The 22,156-nt window shown below is 43.0% G+C and overlaps 1 protein-coding gene across 1 annotated transcript in view; it reads left to right on the forward strand.

The window, feature by feature from the left end:
• Nucleotides 1-22,156, forward strand: part of KANK1 (KN motif and ankyrin repeat domains 1) — a 128,628-nt gene that overhangs the window by 14,259 nt on the left and 92,213 nt on the right. Inside the window, exons 2-3 of the mRNA XM_074856367.1 lie at nt 10,598-10,703; nt 19,462-19,596. The gene's annotated coding sequence lies outside the window, so the exon portion shown is untranslated. The remainder of the gene's footprint in view (nt 1-10,597; nt 10,704-19,461; nt 19,597-22,156) is intronic.

Genomic DNA, 22,156 nt, shown 5'->3' on the forward strand with positions numbered 1-22,156 from the left:
TGGGGCAATCCCAAGAACAAATACAGGCTGGGTGATGAGTGGATTGAGAGTAGCCCTGTGGAGAAGGACTTGGAGATACTGGTTGACAAGAAGCTCAACATGACCCAGCAGTGTGCACTTGCAGTCCAGAAAGCCAACCATAGCCTAGTTGCAGCAAGAGAAGCGTGATCAGCAGGTCGAGGGAGATGATTCTCCCCACTACTCTGCTCTTGTGAGACCTCACCTGGAGTACTGTGTCCAGCACTGGGGCACCCAACATAAGAAAGACATTGACCTGCTCAAGCAGGTCCAGAGGAGGGTCACAAGGTGATCAGGGGGCTGGAGCACCTCTCCTATGAAGACAGGCTTGAGAGAGTTGGGGTTGTTCAGCCTAGAGAAAAGAAGACTCTGGGGAGATCCTATAACGGCCTTCCAGTGCCTACGGAAAGCTGGAGAGGGACTTTTGACAAGGGCACTTAGTGATAGGATGAGGGGTAACAGTTTTAAACTGAAAGAGGGTAGATCTAGATGAGATGTAAGGAAGATTTCTTTACTGTGAGGGTGGTGAGACACTGGCACAGGTTTCCCAGAGAGGTTGTGGCTGCCCCTCCCTGGCAGTGTTCAAGGCCAGGTTGGATGGGGCTTTGAGCAACCTGGTCTAGTGGAAGGTGTCCCTGCCCATGGCAGTGAGGCTAGAAGTAGATGATCTTTAAGGTCCCTTCCAACCCAAACTGTTCTGTGATGCTGTGAGATGCTGAGCTTCTCTCTGATCTAGAGAGTCCCCACTAGCACCATCCATTTCTTTGATTGTTTCTTGAAAACTCCATTTTAATCATGGTTTAATTTCTGTCTGAAGGGAGGACACCCTTCTTAGTTTTGCCTTACGGGCTCTCTGGAGTGACAGAAATAGCATCAGAGGCTGGATTTTTTTTTTTTTTGTAGATGAGTTGGTCTTCTGTGTGGCTCTGGCATTCGTCAGTCTGTTCATGATGAAGGTTGCAGGTCATTGAGATATTCTAACTCCTGACGTAATACCATGTGAGTGTTTCCTCTGCCCTCAATCCAGTTTACTCAAATTCCCTGTTTGATCAGCAGCTGGGGGAGCTGCTGGGAGCTTGGCTGGAGATGGGCTGGCCTTGGCTTCAGGTCGCACACAGAGCTGGCTTGTTGCTGGTATTAGCCTTGTCTGTCGACTGCTGTGAATGGCAGGCTGAGCAGGAGACAGCAAAGTTAAAATGCTGTCGATGCTCTCAGCCCACGGGCAGGGCTGTATGGCAAAGTCCGTCAGGCTTATGGAGGGAGAAGGGTGACGTGGGTGCACGCCTTGCACTGGGGCAGGGAAGCTGGCTGAGCCTGCGGTGGAGGCTGCCTGCCACAGAGCCGTGCTGACCTTGTACCTGCGTTTCCTTGTTCGCTGAAGTGTAATTGTAAACAGCCATTTCCTACTTTCTTCTCTGTACATCTTTCTTCGGTGTTCCTTTTAACCCTGATTTTTCCTTCAAGTTGCCTGTTACTTATAACTACTAATTCCAGTTTAATGGCTTTTTTTGTATCTGGGGATTGTAAGTTATTTGCATCACAACAGAGCCCCGGGAGAGACTTGGAGTAATGTCAGCTCTGGATCTGGCATAAGGCAGATCAGAGCACCAGACATGAGTTTTATCCAGTTGATCCCTTTGTGCTCCTAAATTCGAAGACACTCATCTAGTCGGGAATAGGCAGGTGGCAGGTCAAGCAGCACATCTGAGAGTTGCCTGGCGAACAAAACTTGTTTTAATGAGAAATAATAGAAGACTAACAAGTCTGTCACAAGGAGAAGTTTCAGGAGTTCAGTTTTATGCCACCTGTAGTAAAAATAATTTAATAAACATCAAGAGCATCGCAAGGGTTAGTGAGTCACTTATTTTTGGCTTGTTCATTCAATAAGATTGTAGAATCAATTTCTCAAATCCTGGTAATAAAACATATCAGTTAAAATGAGGATAAGACTGGAAGAAACTACTTACTTCTGTGGACTGCTTCTTTCAACACCTTGAATTAATAATGTTTTTTTAATTAAGGGTTCATCATAACTTCTACATAGTTCTGGTATGTTTCTAATCTGCATCCCCCCAAGGTGCATTTCTTTTTAATTGCCAAGTGCTATATTTGCTAGTAGAAGCACATGAAAATATTAATGTATCTGTAATGAGAGAATATCTGAGGGAGAATGTTGAAAGCAGGTTTTCTGAGTTTTGGGGGGTTTTTTTGGTTGCAAGTAAGTGTGTGAATGCTTCATTTGAAACGGGAGAAAAGGAGATGGCTATTAAACCTTAGCTCTGCCTTCACTTTTCCCAGCTGCTCTCTCAGATCTTTGTTGAGCTCATTTCTTGTTTCTCTCTCCTACTCAGCTCAGGACCAAAGGTTGCAAAGGGGTCATCGCATTTGGAGATCTGTCAGTGTCCAAGCATCCTTTGGAGAGCAAAGCACAGCAAAAAAAACCCAAAACAAACAAACAAAAATCTCCTCCCGCCCCCCCCCCCCCCCCCTTGTAGTACATTCAACAGGTTTTGCTCTACTTCAGTGCTGTCGAAGGGTGCTGCAGCTGCTTTCCTGTTGGTGAGTTTTGATGGATCCCTGTTCTGTCAGCTTGCATCAAGTAGGTAGCAAGAGAAGGAATCACTTCTCCAGAGGGAACTTCTAACATGCTGTGAATGCAGATGGGCCATTTGCTCCCCTCCCACCACCTAAATCTTTCCTCTGTGGCTGTGTGGGATTTAGTGCCAGTTCATAACACAAGGGCGACAGCTGGTTGGTGTCCAAAGTCCTTTGTGTTGTTTCAACTTGAATCAGGAAATGATTTGTCAGAGGATCAAAGCGCTCTTGGGTGAATTAACTTTTTTGCCAAACCGTGGGTTTGATGCAGATGTGAATATTGTCTGATATTTATAGGATCTACCAATTCTTCTGATGCAGGAATGATTTCTGGCTATCAATCAAATCATATTGGGGTTGGCACACACAGAGCAGCCAGCATGGACTGTTAGAGATTGCATTTAGGAATAAGTATGGATGTGCCAGTAGTTGCATACAGGTGGGCAGAAGGTCTTTTAGTTTATCTCATGATACAACTCTTAAACCAGCAAACAAGCTTCCAGTGTTGGCAGCAACTTGTCTCTTTGCTTCCTCTTTTGCTTCAGTTTCTGAAAGACAGTTGAATGTCACTTGGCACTGCCTTGGCCTTTGGAGGTTTTGTAAGTCTATGAAGATGTGACTTCACCCATGCACTGCTCTCAGGGCTTGTGCCAAGGGCAGGTCTTAGGAGCACTCATTGCACAATGCAAATATGCAGTAGGGTAAGACCCCATGACAGGACTTGTCAGTGTGTACAGCTTGCGTGTGAATGTGTGTTTGTAAATATTTTATTGAAAATACCACACTGTGGAAGAAGAGTGAGAGGAGGGGTGAGATGCTGTGCTTGGGATTCCCTCTCTCCCTTGGAGGCAGGTATGGTGTTGCTGTAGGGACAGGTGTGTGAATGCCTGTGCAGGCGGCAGCACACGTGAGAGAAGCATGAGTTGCAGGCACAGATGGCGGTGGTCTTTGAGAGGCCGTGTACTTCGGGCAAAGGAAGCTTAATGAGTTAGTGTTGGTGCCTGGGGGAAGGTGTCTGTGTGTGGAGGTGTCAGGGTGGAAGGCAGTGAGGTACTGGCTGGATAACATCACCTTTCAGCAGCTGTTACAGCAAAGCTTGCTGGGGGTGCTGCCTTTTGTCCATGCCAGGATATAGCTCTGGATGACGATTCAAGACAGCAGTCCCAGTATTTATGAAGGACTGACAGTTTGTCTTCAATACTTAGGAAAAGAGTGATTTTTTTTTTTTCTTTAAAAAATACATTTCATTTGGCTGAAATACACCCAAAACTGAAGTACCTTGTTTTTCCCCAGTCTCTGATTTGAAGCACCATGTTTGTCAGTCACCTTGAAGTAATTCCCCTCCCCGTACATGCACACACCCCCTTTTTGGGCAGGAGGGCGAGGCCCCCCTCTCCAGGAGCCTGTGGGTGATACACTGCGTGGTCGTCCAGCAGTCTACCATCTGCCAGTATGTACTGGGTATCTGCTGGTACCTGAGTGGGCAGAGCCTTCCCTAGACAGGACACCTCTTCTTGACTCGCAGCTTAGTTCCTTCATGCATGGAAATCTGGGATGGCAGCAAGACCACAGCTCTGCTCTGCTGCCTGCAGAGCCTTTGTGAATGTGCAAAGCTTGTGCTGGAGGACTGCATAGTTGCAAGCAGGTGGGGTTTGTGCTCTGGAGAGGGCAGATGATTCCTGGTACATAGTGAGCTCTGGGCTATTGAGTTAGTATTTGTCTGGTACACCTGAGGGCAAGAAAAAGTGATGGTGTCAGGATGCCTGGCTGATACAACCAGTTAGATTGAAGCACACAGAAAAGACTTGAAGTGAGCTGTTAATCAGTAACAGTCATCCTACAGCAGTTTATGATGCCAAGTAGAGATGTACACAGTATAAAAGGAAGGAATGTGCACGTTTGTTTATTCCAAGTAAGGATGGAGTCGCCCTCACTTTTACACTCAAAAAAGGACATTTTACTGCTTTTGAGAAGGAGCAACAGGGTTTAGTAGGAAATGTGTCCCTATGCATTTTGTTCTTTGTCCTGTTCTTCTGGTAGCATTGGTGTGAAATGCTCAGTAATCACCCAGAGGATAGCTGTGTAATTCCTGTTTACCCAGCCTGGGTTCTGGCCACTGGCATTCCTGATCCAGCCTGTCTGCATCTTCAGGGTCCTCTGGCCAACCTCTTCCTGGTCACCTGTCCAAAGAAGGACTTGAAGCCAGTCAGTTTGTTAGAGGGGAGCTTGTACACGGGAACTGGTTAACCTACAATGGTGTTTCCTACAGTGGAAGATTTCTGTTTTAAAAAGAAAAATTCCAAAACACACAGTATTCCCATTGCTTGCCCAGAGCAAAATCTGGTATGTTTTAAGTAGGTATCTGGTCCTTGACATTTCCATTCTTTTGCTGTTGGCTCTGAATTGCACACCTGAGATTGAACTGCAGGTGTCTTCAGATTCAAACCAAGTAAAACATCCTTGCTTCTCAGATTTCAATGAAGTTTGTGTGCTGTGGTAAGAAAGTATAATCCTTTTTTTCAGGGGAAAATATGTGGCTGAGATTGCTGGGTGTGTAGAAAGAAAAGCACTTTCGGGATGGGGACAAAGGGATGAAAAATTGATGTGAGAAAACACAGCTGGCTAGGCTGCACATCTGCTGTGCATTCAACATGTACTCTCTACACCCAGGAGGTGTTAACACAGCAAAAGAAATCCTTTCCACTGCCTGTGTTTGGCCAGTTGGCCTGTTGCCCACTTGTACCCATGGCAGTGTGAAGAGGAGGTCTTGGTGCTCCCACTTTGCCCTGAGTGGAAGCAGGTAGTGTGGAGAAATAGTGCTCGGAGCATTTAAACATAACTGGGAAAGGGTGATGAGATTAGAATTATTTTGGGTGTTGCACCCAAACAAGCTTATAGCTTGTGCTGCTTCATCAAAAAACCAAAATATTAATTTATGTAACTCTATGCTTTGTGTCCTAGCTAAAATGAGGGACATCACAGTTATAAATAGAATGGAAAGGATGAAAGTTGTTTGGATTATTGAGTCTGCTTGCAGGTGGATTTGTTCTTCAAAGTTTTAATGATTGTGATGTCCCTTTGGCACTCAAAGGCTGCAGCTGAGCTATGGGTGTTTCAGTTGATACATGATTTATGGCTGTAACTGCCTACTGACAGCCAGGAGTTTTAACTCTTGCTGTTGGGACTTCTCTTGTTTGTATTGTGATAGTGCTAACAGAGCAGCCTTACTAGGCAAACTGAACTATTGCTGGTCACAGAAGGCTTGAGATCCTCACTGTTAGTGTTCTGAAATCTCTTTGTTGGTTCTATTGGTGTTTTTCCATTATTCCTTCTGTCTGACTCATCTCTTGTCTTAGTGCTATTTCCAAAGAACTTTTTATAGCCTTTGATCCAGGTTAACTGAGCACCTAAGACAACAGAGTCCTGCTTCCTTAGCTTTAAAGTGCTTTAGCTGCCTGTATCTTAAAACTGGCATGTCACCTGCAATCTGCATTCTGGTTGTGCCCTTACAGCAAGATATTTCTACCCTGTTGCAGCTCAGAGAGAGTTTATTTTAGGGAAACTTGTTCACTGAAGAGATGATGCGAGGACTCTTCCTCATGTAAAGTTATGCTTTTGAAAGCATCAATGCCTGTGGCATGCTGACCTCTCATCAGAATTGCTGTGCAATGTTAGTTGGTGCTCTGAAAATTAACCAGGCTTAAAATACTGTAGGCAAGAGCGATGCTGCTTTTCTTTCACCTTTCCTTGCTGCTGATATGGAAGATGTTACAAACTGATCTTGCATCTCTTTAATGACACTTTTCAGAATGAATCAAGCCTATTTCTTGAAATGCTATCAAGTTCCTGTTCCTAGATAAGCAGGTGCTTTGCAGCTAGAAACTTTGCAGTGCCTGGGTGAGAAGGAATTAATTAGCAGCCTTCTTGCTAGCTGGTATCCTCTTTCATTCTTCTCAGATTGCCAAGGGTAAGAATGAGGAGAAATAACTCATCTGATGATCACTTTCCATGGCTTGATGCTGGCCACGCTGAGGCTATTTATGCCAAGCATGCTGAGTGGAGTTCAGTTTAAACTTTCGTTGGCTGTTCTCTTGGAGCCCAGGGCCTTTGCAGAGCAGTTGCTGTTGCCTCCTTGCCCGTCCATGTTGCGCCCTTCCCCTGTAGCAGTCCCTGCCTGTCACTCTGCTGAGAGGTGCTGGGGTAGGAGAGCACAGCCACTTCAGTATGAAGGGCAAGAACCGGCATTGTCGTTGCAGGTTTGCTTGTGCTCACTGGGTTTCACCAGGGTTTTACTGTGATGTTGCTCAAGGGGAAAAAACCCAACATCTTTCCCCCAAACCCTCCCTTTCTCTGCCTAGCACTTCACTGTTAGAGCAAGAAGTAGCCTTTCTCTCAGCTTCATTTTATTCATTAACCGCTGCTCTAAGAAAGCTGTCTTTTATTTATTATAGGGTATGGGTATTTGTTGAAAATAAAACATGGAAGTAAATCTGTAAACTTTTTTCCAACTGCATAGCAAAAATGAAATTTCTGCAACTACCTGTAGAAGAACAACTTTTTACTTAAGGTTGTCTAGAAGCTGTTTTGTGGCAGTCTTAGAGTGTATGTATCGATCTCCCCTTTCCCCTCCAAAACTTGCTGGTTCTATTGTTACAGAAGGCTTTTGTTGATAGTACAGATACATTAGCATTGCAGCACAACACATACAAGCTGTTACTCTTGACCCCTGAGGTTTCTGTGGAAGGTCACCATGGAGAGCCTGGAATTCCTGCGTTAATCACACTAAAGCAGAATATTCATGCTGGCTTTCCCAGAAGATTAACAGAATGATACTGCATTGCTTTGAAATGTGATCTCAGAGCATCCAGCTCTTGAGGACAGTTTCTTTCATGTTTAACAAATGCATAGATTTTGTGTATTTTTAAATCATGTAATTATTACTCATTGGAATAAAATGTGAACGATGGTTTATGTCACTGGTTGTCTGCTACTGCCCTTGTCTCACCAGAAGCTTTCAGTGCTTTCCTGTGGAGTGGCAGTGAAGAGGAAGACTTTGTTTCCCTGGTTTTGTAAAGGGAATGTTTTAAGGTAACTAAGCTGTGCCTATTATGCAGTTGCTGAAATGTACAGTAAGGCACAGCTTTGAAAAATAAACATACATTAAAAATTACCGAGTGGTTAGGCTTCATAGCTGCAGTTCTGCAGGCATCTTTGCAGTCTAAGCTGAAGGTGCTGACATTGCTGTTTTAGGACTTTGGGGAAAGCAGAGAGAACTGTGTGCTTTTCCCTCCTTATAGCTTGGCTCACACAGCAGGTAGCTCCTTGACTCCAATACAGCTATGCTGTGAAATGTGATATCAAAGTATCTGCTGCTTTGTGAGCAGCTGGTTGATTACTTATGGACCCTGGCATGGTCAACACAGGTGGGAGCTTTTGTGGATGCCCAGGTTTCATACAGTGTCTGTGGTTTTCTCTGTGCTCTCAGTCTGTGGTGGTGTCAGAGTACACTAGGATGACTTGGCATTGTCTTAAGTTCTGGATGCTAAGAGAACTTCCAAACTGGACTGTACCTCCAGGGAGATGATGAACATACCTGATTTTCACTGCTGTTTCCCCTAGAGCAGTCTAGTCTCCAACCCTTCTGAAAACAGTTTCTTACTAATCATACAATGTGCTTGCTTTCTTTCAGAAGCTAAGCACTGATAAGGAGAATTGGAGAACTTGTTTATGCACCTGAATTTTCCCTCCTCTCTTTTCCCCCAAACCCTTGTGTATGTATAGACAAGCTATAGATTACAACATTTTTTTTTTGATGGAAGCCCTCTATAATACTGTTTTCTTTCTGTCACTGTTGATGAAACAGTGTCATGCAGACACTCACTGCAGGGCAGAGGGGGAGGTGTTCACATTTCTAGTGGGTACTCCAGATGTTTATGTAATGTGCCTAAGCTTGCAGTGGAATACAAAATATTTGTGAAAGGCCCCCAGGTCTATCCATGGATAAGCTATTTGTCTAGGTTTTCTGAACAAAGCAGCAGAATGAGCTTAACTGACAAGCCCTAATTAGATCTGTGCTCCAACAACTCTTTCCTGGGAGAATGACTTGGGAAAGGTTGTTATCAAACCACTTCTAAATTGGAATCTTAAAACTATAGTGTTGACTTTTCTCTTATGTTTAATGAAAAAGCAAATAGTGAAAACAACTTGAGAAATTCCTGCTCTTACATAGTGGCAATTAAACAATTCCAACATGGATTTGATGCAAACTCAGGTCTTCACGTTATAGCAGTTTCTGTTCTGAATGCACATCAATTTTTCTCTTTTCACCGCAAACCACTTTTGTTTGACTTAAGGCCTTTTCATCACGTAGCTCTAACATTTTGAATAGATACTTTAGGTCAGGCTTAAGAGGGTTGCTCTGTTGTCTTTTGATTGACTGCAGATCAACTACGAGATTTCAGATACATGTGGAAAAAAATTTGCTCTTAAGTTTTTACTTTATTTCTGTGTGGTCATTGTGGCAACTCATGTTTCTTGACATACATGGTTATCCTGCATAAAGGGGAAACACAGATCTTGAAAACTGCAAAATCTGACTTACATGTATTGAGGGGTACTTTACTATATGCATTGCTATGATCTTCAAAGGTTTTGGAAGTATATAATGAAGGGGGAGAGGTGGAGGAAGCTGAGCTGTGTGAACTACAAAACAGAAGAATTATTCTGGAATTATTCATGTGTCTCTGCTGGAACAGCGTTCCAGATGCATGTGTTGCCCCTAGTGCATAGGGAGTTAGCTGAAATAAATACCGTGTATGCCACATCTGTCTGTGGCAAGCAGCAAAAATTAAATGGCTGAATCAAGAATGCTGGAAGTGTGAAAAGGGGATAGGCAAGTTATTTGCCCACAACAGCAACACGTGGATGATAGTATCAAAATAAATTGAGGGGCAACTGGCATCACAGCAATCATAGATGTTGCTGCATCTCACTTGTTAGGAGTGTGGCTACGTTTTGAGTTTTAGGAATAGGAGAGCTTAATGTAACAGGAGAGGACTGTAGTTAGATATGTGCACAGTTCTTCTATCTTTGGGAACTGCATTTTCTCCCCATTAAGAAAGAATTGCATTTTGTGTTGTCTTCTAGCCTTAAAAGTTCTGAAAATGTTGTCTATTTTGTTAAGCTGTGGCTGTGAATATTGGCTTGCAGTATTTCGTTGTCTTCTGGTTCTGCTACTCAAAACTCAAAGGGGGAATGCTGCTTCGCTTGAAGGGAAGAGAAGGTTACATACAAAGGGCACTCTGTATGCTTGGTGTGAAGGGGATATTGTCATAACCATAAGCACAACTGTGATGTGAGCCATGGTTGTCAGTGCAGCTAGGAGCAAGCATGGTCTCTTCTCTTCATTCACCTGCCCCCTTTGTCCTTCCAGTGGTGTTTTCATCCCAACCAGCGCTATGGATGGACTGCTTCTGCTAAAAAGGCCTGTGATCTGACAGAGGTGTGTGGTTGTGCTGAGGAGCAGGCAGGCACTGCACAGGTGTGCAAGAGAGGTGTCACGGTGCAGAAACGGGCGAATGATTAATGATGGGATGTGTTGGGTGCTCTGGCAGGCATCCCCAGAAGTGCTGCATGAATGGGTACAGTGGGTACATGGGGTTGGAGTAGAACAAAGTTACACTGTGAACTCAGTGATGGGAAAGAAGGCTGCAAATCTCTGGTGTAGCCCACTATTGTCTTGGCTTTGAGATGGCAGCACTGTCATTTTGCCTTTGTAACACATGCGCAGCTTAAATCCAAAGAAAATTTCTCTTGCTCTGGAAATTTAGTTCTCTCAGCCCCTCATGAAATATCTTCTTAATTGTTGGTTTGGACATAATCTAAGCCTGGAGTGTCAGTGTGACTTTTCCATTCATATTGGTTCACGGTTGAAAGAATGCGTGGCAAATACCCAGCGTAATTATGCATGTTTCTAATGTTTCAGCTTGTATAATACCGCCCACCTTCCCAGAGAGGTCAAGTTACCGTTTCGGGCATTGCAGTTCAATGATGTGCAGTGTGCTAGAGAGAAGCCGTGGACTAACAGCCCTGTAAGTTTAGGTTTTTTTTTTTCCTCTTTTCTCTTTTTCGTGAAATAGTGAAATTTGATCTGATTTGTGTCACTGAGTATGTTTCAGTGTTACAATCTAATGGACTATTTAAAATATGACTAAATGGGAGAGTACTTGTGGCTTGAAGTGGTGATTTGTTTTTGAATGGCAGTACTTAATGTTGAGGAAGTATTACAAAGTGTGTATGCCTGTGTGTGTGTGTGTCTGAACTACCTCTGTCGGTATCTCTTTCTGGTGGACAAACTGTTTGCAAAATGCTGCAACAACTCAGATAGTCCCGCACAAATCAAAGTCTGCTAGGCAAAAGCCGTGGCAGGATGATGATTAAGTTGGTGATTTTTCATCCGCAGTGATCCCGAGTACCCGCAAGCAGGCTGAGCCTTCACACTGACATGATAAAGCAGTGTTGCAAAGCTTGCGCTGGCTTTTTCATCTGCTTTTCCACTCTGTCTTCTCCCTCCCCTGCCTTCTGCTGGCTGCACTTGCAAAGGAGAGCCTGCAACTTTTCAGGCAGATTTGGCTGAGGTTACTTTGCTCTATGACCTTCATGTTTTATGGACTGTGTGTGTAGAGGGGATTTTCACAATTTTTATATTATTCTTTTGGTTGTTCAAGGGAAACATATGCTGGAAATCACACAGTTCACTTTTGTGTTTTCCCCCAGTCTAGTTCGAGAGATAAGGTTGTTAGATTACAACCTTAATATCTGTGAGATGGAGCCTTGAAAATCCAGTGTTTAATATATATATATCTATTTTCTGTATGAGAGAGTCAGTACTACTATTGTAATGACAGTCTCCCTATACTTATTTTTGGCAGAAGGGACAGGAATATTGCCATTTGTGTATGCCTTCTTTTGTGGAGTTTCTAATCTGTGCCATTGCTGAATATGCTAACCATTATAACAATTCTAACACAAGAACATCCGACCAGCATCACATGTCTTGTGCTTGTCCTCCCATTGCTAGCCTTTCTTGCTTATGCTAGGACCAGCTGCTTTTCTGCTTTGTTTCTGAGGTACACAGACTCTTAAGAGCGACAGGGCTTGAAATGAAATTGGGGAAAGCTTTTTCTCTTAAGAGCTAGTGGTGGGACTCTGAAGAATAATCTGGCCTTTCTGTTGGAGGCCACATGGTTGTTTGCTTAATTTTCCTGGTCACTGAATCCCTGGAAATTCTCAGTTTTGTCTACCACCCCTTGTCCAAATGAATCGCCATGTCTAGAACATGGTGCTCTTGAAGGTGTTAGAACATACAGTAGTTATTCTGGATCAGTTTGCTTCACAGGAGGTAAATTCAGAATTACTTTGTTTTTAACTTTTACTGTTCAAGTTATTTATTCAGAATGTCTGATGAGACAACTGCTATATTTCTTTTTTTTTTTTTCCTTTTGCACAAGGGAAACAGCATTGCCATGACAGTGGCCCTCAGTGATATGTGACTATGTTTACACATTTGAGGATCCCTCTCATTATAGCCTGTTGTAGCGAGGACCACACCACACAACAACACTGTGCAGCTTGGGGTTCATCAGGTCATTGCGTTTTATGACAGAGGCTTATTCTCATCTTGGTTCAGTACCAGAAATTTCTCAGCTATTACAGGAGTGTGTGGTGGGTGTTGAGAGTCATTCCCAAACAATGCTGGATTTTGGAGGCAGGTTTACCATAGCTCTTCAAAAAATCCCATCCCTTAGGAATATAAGCTCTGGAATATCACTAGGGAGATGGTGGTAAGGTCTGTTTGAAAATCCCAAAGGCAGCTAGGTACTATGCATATGGAAAGCCCAAGCTACAAAGCCAAATGACCTGGTCCAAGGTTTGCATTGGTGCCAGAGGAGGACGTGAGCCCTGTTGTCTTTTTTTCCCGCCAACTCAAAGTCTTGGAAAGTGGCCTGTCCCAGTGTAAGGGGACCTTCAGCCTCCAGGCCTAGATACAGAGATGGATAGGTGAGGGATATGGATTTCCTAAAATGCAGGGTCTTGGCATGGTTCTAGAGCACATCAACTGCCTATTTCATTGTTGTTAGCTATAGATGTGTTACACCCATGAAGGTATATAGTGGTGCTTGACAGCTGGGGAATGTTTTCATTTTCCATGAGGCTGGGGAAATAGCATGAAGAAACAGAATTTTTATGGAGTTCTGCTTTTGTCACTTGAAATCTAGCAATTAAGAATTTTTGAGATCCATCAAGGTTATTAGTGTTTCTGAGCTGCTGTTTCTGGAGATAATGGCAATCTGCTCTGTATCTTTAATTTTGAAGGTTAAGATTACTTATTGAAGTGTCTTCTGCCTTTTAAAAGCTGGCAGGCCCCTTTCCCCCGCTTCCTCTGCTTGCCCGGCTTGGATGGGACCAGAGGAGTAAGCAGGTGGGTGTCACCAGGAGCAGCCTGTCCCTGTGCCTGTGTCCCACAGGCAGGTGAGAGGCTATCTGACCTATGAACTAGGCAAGCAAGACAGTATTTTATGGTCCCTTTCAGTTTCATTTTCCACTTTGCAAGACAAAAGAACGACCTTCATGCCCTTTCCTAACCTCTGCTCTCCTTAAGGAAGCAAGCACAGATCGATCATGTGTGTTGTTGCTTGTCAGAGGTGTTTCATGATACAGTAATGTGAACAAGCAAAAGATATAACTGGATAAGGGGTGTAGTACAGGATATAACTGGTGTATTGAGAAAAGTTAAATGAAGATGATCTGTAGCTTTGAGTCTTCCTAGTTTTCCTTCTTTCTTGAACCACTTTTAGGTAACTTCACACCAGTGTTTCAGCAGTGATACTCCCTTCTCCCTTCGTTCCTTGGCTAACCTTGAATATCTCAACTAAACTGGCCTTGTAAAGCCCATCCTGCTTTAGAGCCCTAGGAAGTACATTATGTTTTTAAATCTAGGCTGAGTTTTGGTAGCTTAGTTTTGCAGACAGAACAAAGAATGAGATCTGCCTGCAGAAGGAGACAGGTGAAAAAGAAGGAAAAAGTCCCCACAAACAAAACTTGGGTGTGCTAATGACTACCTCCTCTTACTCTCTGGGCATGAGTCCTATATATGGATGAAGTTGTCCATGAGCAGTGATTTGCTTGTAGATGGGATGAAAGAAAGCACTGGATGAGCTTTAGCACTGTCAGTGAAGCTTCATCAGTGATAGCAGCCTCAGTTGTTAGAATGGATATTTGTACAGTTTCTTGTCAGAAGTTTTCCCACTTCTGGTTAAAGCTCAGATTGCTGTCTGCTGGCTGAAAATCTCCCTGGCAGTGGTGGTTGTGTTATGGCACTGTTTGTCCTGCCAAGCAAAGTTGTCCATTCAGAAAGTCAATGGTGAACTCCATAGTTTGTATAGGGAAGGTACTGGCAGAGCGAGTGGGACAAGTATCTAGCCTCTGAGGGTACAATGAATGGTGAGTCAGTTTCACCTGTTTTGACAGCTAAAGGTGTTAAGGTTCAGCACATCTGTTCTTAGGACTTGCTGGGTTTTACTGTTTTGTCACAATTTAACAGTTTTTGTTGGCTGGAGACTGAAATGTTTACCTAGATTGTCACTTTTACTGTGTACAATTCACATTCAGCCTTTGAGTCAAAAAAAAAAAAAATTTGAGGGAGACAGCTTTTTATTAGTCTGTCTCAAACTTGCATGTGCATCAGATGCCTGTGGAAAAAGTCTTACTGTTTTTGAAATTGATCAGGTAGCAAATGTGTCTTTTATGACACCTTTTCATTTTTCATGAGCTGATGTAGTTTGGGTCTAAGTGTGAGAACTGCTACTTTAACACATACTTATCAAATGCAATTTAATTTCTCTTAAATTAGTGATAATGATTTTTACAGTGGTGTAGGATTTGCATTCATCAGTGCTGGACCAGACAGACTTATTTGAGTACTTGTCCACTCTCATGAGAGCATGAAAGGCTCAAGGAGGGCTTTGCTGCTGCTTATTCGATGTGGTTTCTCCCTGTCTCAGTGCAGCACACCTTATACTAGACTAAATTGTCCCTGTGCTTTTGTCACAAGAAACAGCCTACTTGTTGAAACCAGTTACCGGTTTCTGATGGCTGTAGTGCAAACCCTGGATCAAGGTGAAGCTGCCCTTTCTCATGCTGTGACCTCTGCCTGTGCAAAAGGACTGAAATGTGAGAAGTAAGCCTTACCTGCCAGGTTCTAGCTGAGCTGGTGTATCCCATTTACCAGCAATGTGAGTCCCCTTGCTAAAGTAACTCATGCATAAATTCATGGAGCTGTGCTTTGCATAACATCTGCATTTCTTGAGAGATATGAACAGGATTGTCTTGGAAATATCTCATTTTTAGATGTGGATTGGTGGGGAGGCAGAAGAGGGGTCTGCACAGGGGGGTGTTCAGACTCTGAGATTGCCTGTTGTACTTGGCAGTAAAACACTTTTCCCTGGCTTTGGCTTGTTTGTGCCACTGTGAATGACCCTTCTGTATCTTTCCATCCTGTGTTGTTGGACAGGCTATGAGACTACGTTCTGCTGCAAGTTGTATTGTATGTCAGATGTTCCCCTTCCTTCCTACTTTCTGACAGCTCAAAAATCAGTTCCTGTTGGGACAGGCATGTCAAGCTACTGCTGAGTACACTATTCTTTATGGCTTGTGTTTCAACAAGTCACAAGAAGCTCAAAGTCCATTTGCAGTACGTGAAGAGCTGGTCTCTGTACCAAGATGTGGCATCAGGTACAGCAGATAAGTGTGTTCTGGCCTTAGCCCAAGATTTGTTTTATCACCAGAAGGTTGAAAGGAAAGTTGCTTTGGCAACAATTTAACTTTTTTTAATGTGCTAACAACCACACCACTGATGTGCTATTTAGAACCTACTAATTCATGAACATTTACACTAGCACTACAGTCTCTGCTTGCTCTGTTTTGAGACCAGGTGAAAAATGAAAATGTTGTGGGTTGAATTGCTGCAGGTGATTGGCAGACAATCACCATTATCATTACACATAGCTCCTCTGAGATGCAGTCCTGGAGCTTCTCTGCTGGGCCCAAGGATACACCCTCTCACATTCCTCCTCCTAGCAGCCTAGGATCCTCAGTGATACCAGTCGATTTTTACTGTTTGTTAAGAATTAGTGCAATGTACAGCTCGGTATTATCTGCTGTAGGTCACAGGCCTAAATAAAAAAGATCTGTATGACAGCTGCTGAGAGGAAGCATCCTTCCATGGGGGGCTCATCTTTGGTGTAAGGCTTCTTTCATGTGAAAGGGACAGCTTGCAGGAGGTGACCAAATGGCATGATACATTGGCATGGGGAGATCCCTGAGGCAGCAGAGTAGTCATGTTACCGTGGCACCCTGCCCAGATTAATTAGTATCTCTGCAGGGTTAATTAGCATGGTGCTTTGTGCCATGCAGACATAGACTTAGTTATTTCCTTCAGCAATTATGGTGACTTATACTAGTGAGGTGTACCAAGATTGAATATTGCTTTTAACTGCTTAAAGGCTTTCTGTCCAAAAATGTAGAATGACACCATGAAATAGTATCTTTGCCACTGGAAATGTTACCTTCAAATTTATTGTAAATACCCTTCTGGTGCTATGCAGTGCATCTTTAACTGACTTTCAAGTGTTTCGTGCAACATCAGAGGCATATCTCAATAAGTTATCCAGGCGTGTCCTTGCAGCTGAGAGGGCTGGTGTTTTTTCAGACCAGCATAAATTCTTCTTTAGATAAGTGAAACTGGCTGCTGGCTGCTGGAGAGAGGTGTGTGTGTTGGAGGAGTGTGTAGGAGGAGGTGTTGAACAATATTAAAATGGGAAAAGGGAGAAGATGGAATACGTATGTTACGCGCATGTGGAGAACTTGTCAAGCTGGAGTATGCTGTGAAGTACTTAGACTTTCCACGAAAAATAGGTGAAACCTTATCTTTGGGTATTTAAGAAATACCTGTTGCATAGCAAGCTTTGTTTAAATGTAAAATGTTAAGGTTAAAGCTTCCTGTAAAAATGTCAACTTTATCAGCAAATGTGCACCCTTTGTGTATGTAATATCTCTGCTTGACTGTTTTACTATGTTTGTTTTAATTTCCGCTTTTCTTTGCTGCTTAGTTAGCACTCTGTGCTAGTCACTGAGTCAGTTTTCTGCCTGGCAATTAATTTAGATTGCCATTTGCCAGACAGGTTAGAAGAACAATTACTTTGTGATATGAGATACACAAATCTATTTCATACAGATTAAAATTTTGCTTACGGTATTACATATATTTTAAAAATTCCCATTATATCATAATATTTTCTAATGTTTGGTGTTTTTCTTAATGCCTGTTAGGTGTGGTTTGTTCTCTCCTTAAGGGAAAAAATGGGTGTGCGGCATAATGTTTTTTGTTTTGATTGGGCTTGGATGTGTAGGAGTCAGATGATTGTGCATGAATGTATGGTGTGATTTGTTTGGGGTAAAAAGAAAAACTGAAGCATTCTTTCCATCTGGTGTGAAAATGGTAAGGTATGTGTTAAATCTTAGCTCGTTAAGGATTTCTGATTTTTGTTCAGTCCTCTTTGAGAAAGAGGAGTACCTTGCACAAATTTATCACTAGTTCATCTTGGAGCTGAAGCCATGTCCTAGTCCTGGCCTTTGGTGTTGCACAGTTACTGTGCTTTCAAACTGATCTGGACCAGGTGTGGGTATAACACTTGATTCAGCTGAATTACAGAGTACCTGGTACAGAGTTTATGCTACCTTTGGGACAAGGTGCAAAGGAGAAGTCTGCTGGAGCAAAATTAACTCACGAGAAATAACTGAATGATCTTGACACCATGTCACGGGGACGCTGCATGCTGGGTATGGTAGTAGGAGTTTGAAAGTCAGTTTTGTTGTGTTCTTGAGCAGTGGTCCAGGATTTGTAACAATCAGCTGAACAACTTGAAGATAAAGGCTGAAGTCTTGAAATATTCAGAACTTTTACAGGAAACTGCTGTAACGCTTTATACAGAAATGTAGAGCAGGAGGTTATACAGAAATAAAATTATTGTGGTACTTCCTATTATCTGTGAATATATAGCTCCAAGGATATAATTTGTCTTCTGTCATCTCAAGTTTCCTAATGCATTACAGTTTTTAATATTATGTAAATGGCAATACTTGTAATCATCTTGGAATGCGCTCCCATTGAAATGTAAGAAAAACATTTTTAGGGTATCATAAATAGCTAACATGCAGTGTAAACAAGCTCATATTTTACATGAATAGCTGAAAATGTAAGTAAATGTATTAGATGGGGCAAGAAGTCGACTTCCATTTCCTTCATGTAACTTGAGAGCACTGAATACTATCTTAAAGCTCACCTGCACTTGGGGCTCTGGATTTCTGGTGTTGTAACAGATGTTACATTTATGGTTTATCTTTCCAGAGTGTAAGGTCTTCCACCTAATCCCGCCTCCCCTCCTCCCACAGACAGACCCTTGTAGTTTCCCTTCAAATGCTACTTGTTATTTTAGTTTATGAAGGCAATTAACCCTTAAGAGGCTGCTTTAGGGATTTGTAAACAGTGTAGGATTAGAATATAGGATATTAGGATATATATATGTAGGGACATTGGTTTGTGACATGCTTTCAGTGACAGTTTGTTAATTAATTTATAATGAAAAATCTTTTAATTCTTACCTGATATGCTTCCCTTGTACTTCATTAAGTCCACACCTCTGTAGTTTTACACACTGGTATGATCGCTGTGTATCTTCATACCAGAGCTTTAGGGAAGTACTTATTTAAAACCTGGATGATAACAAGTGTCTTTTTCCCTGAAAATAATCTTCAAAACTCTCTTGAGTAACCATGCTAGATACAGATAAATTGTTCTGCCATCCCATCCCTCCATAGCTGTCAAATGTCCTAGCAAAGTTGTTGTGCAAACTGTTCAATATCAGCACAGTGTCAGGGTGCAGCTGACTTGGACCGTACCTGTGAATGCTTGTGAGGGAGGAGGTCTTGGTGCGAGGAATGATGTCTCTGTATGTGTGTGCTTGTGGTTTTGGGAAGTTTGCTCCTTTGGGGGCTTAAACATGCCAGGTGAGTTGGAACTGAAAAACAAGTGTCTAAACTGTAGTAACAGAACATCTTTGCTGAATTGTCGTGGAGGAAAAGAGCTGTTTTATGTGCCGTAGTGGTGAAGGCTTAGCTGCAGTTGCACTGCCTTGACTCAGTAAGGGTTGAGAGTATATATGAGTCCTTTCAAGATGAGAATATTTTTTAAAGCCTATTCAGGGAAATGAGACAAAGCAGTCTGAGGATGTCTCTCTTTTTACTGCAGTCTGTAATACTTCCATGTGTCTTTCATGGACACCAACATTCTGGCTTACGTAGTGTTACTACTTAGCTCACGTGGGCTTCTGCTGCGTTTCCCAGTTCAAATTAGTACCAGGTTACTGTTCCTTAAACACTTACAGTTTTGTTTTTGTAACTGGCATGGCTGGTGTATCCTGACATGCCTGGAGCTTTGTTTCTGTTCATTCACATGGACTGTTGTTTGAACAAAGAGGATTTAAATTGGGAAGGCAGTGCAGAGCGACCTAGCTTTTGCAAGATCCATGCTTCCTTTCCAGGGTGCTCTAACCAAAATACTGCTTGTGCGTTTCACCTTGGAAGCAAAAAATTACTTAGCCTTAGTGATTGTTGGTAATTTCATTATTGTTTAGCAGTGTGGCTCTACCAGGCATCAGCAGTTTTAAGCATGTGATAAATTGCCCAGCATGTACAGTGACTAATTGGTGCTTTTCATTTCTCTTCTGGTAGGATGACTCTCAGGTTCCTGAATATGCTGTCAAATGCTGAAGCATTGAACTAGCTGAATCTTCTGCATTATTTCTAGTTTTCCTTTAGGCCTTTTTAAACATCAGAGGACTGGCACTTCTGTTACAATGTTTTAAGGTAAGATGTGACTTATTTTGTTAGGGGCAGAGGGAAGAGGACAGATGTCCCATTCCCACCTCTTGCTCTGTAATAAACCATATGTACATGAAGTCTTAGACTGGAACCAACTATCAGTATTGGTTAGTTATGAGTAAATTGACTGACTTCAGTAAGGTAAAAATTTATGCAATGAAGAAACAACTTGGTTTCTTTTCTTAAATCACTAATTCTACACTCTTAAGTGCTCGTATACCTCTCCATTAGAATGTCTTAGTCCTTCATCTGTGTATTAATAACGTTCTAGTAGTAAAATGATTTAGTCGTCAGTCCCTATGGGATGTCAGGCTGAAAAATTCTTCACCCCAGGAAAAATACAGGTAAGAAGCTAAAAGCAACTGTAGCTAGAAAAGTGACCATTCTGCTTTGGCTAGAGTTGCTGCTGTTTATTACCCATATTTTGTACCTGTCTTTTGGATTCATAGTCCACCGCACTGTAGTGCTGCTGCTGAATTTTTTTTCTCAGCAGCACAGTAGACTAGCCACAGACTAGACCAATGGAGAGTATGTTAGTGCAATGCCCAGTGCACAGCATGGTCTTCTCCTGCTGTAGAGTTATTTCAGTGACCAAGGACTGGGTGAGCTGTTGCTGTGCAAAGATACACATCAGGTTAAGAGCAACACCAAAGGGAGGGCCTGAATTAAATCTGTAAAAAAAGAAATCCAGATGAGTAATCCCTGTCTAAAGGTTCTCTTTGCTACTGACTCCTGGATTCCCTCAGGTTTGACAGGTGCTGTTTGAAGTGGCAGCTGGCTCCTGTTTTTATTTACTTTTGGTGACTGTCACTGCCCACCTTATGTGCACTGCAATGTTTTGCAGGTTCGGATGAGAGATAAGACACACCTAAAACTGAACTCATATCTTGAAGAGCAAAGATTTAGTCTCTTGGCCATTCTGACTATTTAGGATAGCTAACTCTTGCAGATTAACTCTTGTCTTGTGCTGCTTTTGCTGCTTTAATCAGAGTGAAATGAAGCAGTGGGGGACAGCTTGTTTGGCTGTTGAGTGTGGAGTAAATCTTGTGCTTACAGGTGTGGCCTTGAATTGCTGACAGCTGTTGGGACAGGTAAAGTGCTACTGAATCTAGTGATCCAAAGATGATGGGGCACCAGCTGTTTTTCCCAAACTGTGAAACTCAGCGTGAAGAGCAGATCTTCTGCCTTTCTTCATTACTCTCCAAATTTGTGATTTAGATGGGGTGTGTGCGTGTGTGTATGTGCATGTACCCAGACTCCACTGACTCTCCCTTTGGTTCTCTTGTGCAAAACTCAGTTCAGAGAGGGGACAGAGGGTGCTGCAATGCACCTGTGGCAAGCTGCCATGACTGGGAAGCCTGCCTGTGCTTCCAGTGGAGACCTCACGCCAGCATGTTTCAAATCAGCCCTGGGCTCTTGCTTGTAGAGTGCTGCCTGTTCCTCTCTGCAGGATGCTGTTCTTTGCTTGGGTGTACCAGGGCTTTCGCTCTTCTGGAGCTCCTTCTTTTCATCGAGAAAAGCATTTGTAGGTGAATTTTGTCTTTTCTGGTGGCAAAGAAGTGCTTTGTACAGGAGGTGGGGGAAACCAGCCATGACTGCTTCTGGGTGCCGAGGCAGGGCTGTAGCTGGCAGGGAAAAGAAATGCTTAGAAAAGGCTAAATAAGGAAACTTATTATCACTGCAACTAGGCTTGTCCCAGTTCCTGTGTGGCTGTGTGCCACAGCCATGTCCTGGCTGTAGAAGTGTGCACCCTCAGCCAAGCATGGGCTTCTAAGCAGAGGAAATGTGGATATATTTATAGAGGGACTCTCACGTTGCCCCTGCAGGTCCCTAGACCTGGCTGCCCAGTATACTGTAGCAGATGCCAGTAAACTAGTGCAGTCACAGCCTGGATGTCTGGTGGCATGCATGGGTGGCCATGCAAGGTACAGGGGTGGGAGGAGAGGAGAGTAGGCTGTAAGGAAACACATGCAGACAAAGAAGAAAATTATGATTGCAGGAAGGCAGGAAAACCCTGAACAGACTTGTATCTGCTGTTGGGGAACCAAAGTAGTGATGATTGCTGGCTGCCGGGCAGCTCTTCAGAAAGCACAGGAGCACCATGTACAGTTGCTAAGAAGTGGACAGTAAAGGCAGCTCCTGTGTCAGCTCTCATCACAAGGCTGTGGGTATAGAGAGATCAGGATGAAGAGATGGGCTTCTCAAACTCTCTAAATTTAAGTCCCCCTCAAATTATATACATACATATCTTCTTTGCATAGCCTTACACTGAGTGGCATAGCAAACTTGCTGTACATTTGAGTAGTGCTGGGCTGTAACCTGGTGTTAGAGAGGAGAGGAAAATACAGGCATTAATGGCCATAGCCTTCGTTGTAGAAGGTACTACAAATTAAACCTCAATACACTAGGGCTACTAATGTAGCAAGTATTTGGAGAAGTGGGCTCAATTCCTCTTCATAAAATACAGTGTTTGAAGATTATATGTGCCCATGATTGCATGTAACACAGTAACATTCCATTGTGCTCAAGGCCATTCCATTTTGCA

Source organism: Strix uralensis, chromosome Z (assembly GCF_047716275.1).
Source record: "Strix uralensis isolate ZFMK-TIS-50842 chromosome Z, bStrUra1, whole genome shotgun sequence".
Lineage (NCBI taxonomy): Eukaryota > Metazoa > Chordata > Aves > Strigiformes > Strigidae > Strix > Strix uralensis.